The following is a 2,676-nucleotide window of genomic DNA, read 5'->3' as shown; positions in this document are numbered from 1 at the left end:
TATTAATTAGGATGGATAAATGTGTGGCCAAAGGTGCCATTAGAATACAACAGCGGCTATAAATCTGCTTACCATGGATAAATGTGTAGCCAAAAGAGCCATTACAATACGGCAGTGGCTATAAATCTCCTTACCATGGATAAATGTGTGGCCAAATAGCCATTGCACTACAGCAGTGGCTATAAATCTCCTTACCATGGATAAATGTGTGGCCAAAATAGCCATTACACTACAGCAGTGGCTATAAATCTCCCTAATATTAATTAAAATGGATAAATGTGTAGCCAAAAGAGCCATTACACTACACCAGTGGCTATAAATCTCCCTAATATTAATTAGAATGGATATATGAGTAGCCAAAACAGGCATTACAATACAGCAGTGGCTATAAATCTCCCTAATATTAATTAGAATGGATAAATATGTAGCCAAAAGAGCCATTACACTACACCAGTGGCTATGATTCTCGCTGATATTAATTAGGATAGATAAATGTGTGGGCAAAATAGCCATCACACTACACAAGTGGCTATGAATGTCCCTAATATTAATTAGGATAGGTAAATGTGTTGCAAAAATAGCCATTACACTACACCACTGGCTTTAAATCTCCCAACTATTAATTAGGATGGATAAATGTATGGCCAAAAGAGCAATTACACTACACCAGTGGCTATAAAACCCCCTAATATTAATTAAGACGTATAAATGTGTGGTCAAAACTGCTATCACACTACACCAGTGGCTATAAATCTGCGTAATATTAATTAGGGTGCATAAATGTGTAGCCAAAAGAGCCAATACAATACATCGGTGGCTATAAATCTCCTTACCATGAATAAATGTGTGGCCAAATAGCCATTACACTACACCATTGGCTATAAATCTCCCGAATGTTAATCACATATAGGATGGATAAATGTATGACCAAAACAGCCATCACACTACCCCAATGACAATAAATCTCGCTAATATAAATTAGGATGGATAAATGTGTTGCCAGAATAGCCATAACACTACTCCAGTGACTATAAATCTCCCTAATATGAATAAGGATGCATAAATGTGTAGCCAAAAGAGCCAGTACACTACACCAGTGGCTATAAATCTCCCAAATATTAATTAGGATTGATAAATGTATTACCAAAATGGTAATCGCACTACACAAGTGGCTATCAATCTCCCTAACATTAATTACATGTAGGATGGGTAAATATATGACCAAAATAGCCATCACACTACCCCAATGGCTATGAATCTCCCTAATATTAATTAGGATACATAAATGTGTTGCAAAAATAACCATAACACTACACCTGTGGCTATTAATCTCCCTAATATTAATAAGCATAGATAAATGTATGGCCAAAAGAGCCATTACACTACACCAATGGCTATAAATCCCCCTAATATTAATTAGGATGGATAAATGTGTGGCCAAAATTGCCATTACAATACAGCAGTGGCTATAAATCTCCTTACCATGGATAAATGTGTGGCCAAATAGCCATAACACTACACCAGTGGCTATCAATCTCCCTAAAATGAATTAGGATGCATTAATGTGTAGCCAAAAGATCCATCACAATACAGCAGCAGCTATAAATCTCCTTACCATTGAAAATGTGTGGCCAAAATAGCCATTACACTACACCACTGGCTATAAATCTTCCAACTATTAATTAGGATGGATAAATGTATGGCCAAAAGAGCCATTACACTACACCAGTGGCTATAAATCCCCCTAATATTAATTAGGATGGATAAATGTGTGGCCAAAATTGCCATTACACTACAACAGTGGCTATAAATCTCCCTAATATGAATTAGGATGCATTATTGTGTAGCCAAAAGAGCCATCACAATACAGCAGCGGCTATAAATCTCCTTACCATTGAAAATGTGTGGCCAAAATACCCAATACACTACACCACTGGCTATAAATCTCCCAACTATTAATTGGGATGGATAAATGTATGGCCAAAAGAGCCATTACACTACACCTGTGGTTATTAATCTCCCTAATATTAATAAGCATGGATAAATGTATGGCCAAAAAAGCCATTACACTACACCAGTGGCTATAAATCCCCCTAATATTAATTAGGATGGATAAATGTGTGGCCAAAATTCCCATTACACTAAAACAGCGGCTATAAATCTCCTTACCATTGAAAATGTGTTTACAAAATAGCCATTACAATACAGCAGTGGCTATAAATCTCCTTACCATGGATAAATGTGTGGCCAAATAGCCATAACACTACACCAGTGGCTATAAATCTCTCAACTATTAATTAGGATGGATAAAAGTGTGGCCAAAATAGCCATCACACTACAACAGTGGCTATAAATCTCCCTAATATTATTTAGAATTGATAAATGTATTATCAAAATAGCCATTACACTACACCAGTGGCTATAAATCTCCCTGATATTAATTAGAATCAATAAATGTGTAGCCAAAAGTGCCATTACAATACAGCAGTGGCTATAAATCTCCTTACCATGGATAAATGTGTGGCCAAATTGCCATCACACAACACCATTAGCTATAAATATCCCTAATATTTGTTAGGATGGATAAATGTATTACCAAACTTGCCATCACACTACAACAGTGGATATGAATCCCCCTAATATTAATTAGAATGGATAAATGTATGGCCAAAATAG

Source organism: Saccoglossus kowalevskii, chromosome 9, assembly GCF_978046115.1.
Source record: "Saccoglossus kowalevskii chromosome 9, keSacKowa6.1, whole genome shotgun sequence".
NCBI lineage: Eukaryota > Metazoa > Hemichordata > Enteropneusta > Harrimaniidae > Saccoglossus > Saccoglossus kowalevskii.
Note: the sequence above shows the minus strand (reverse complement) of the source record.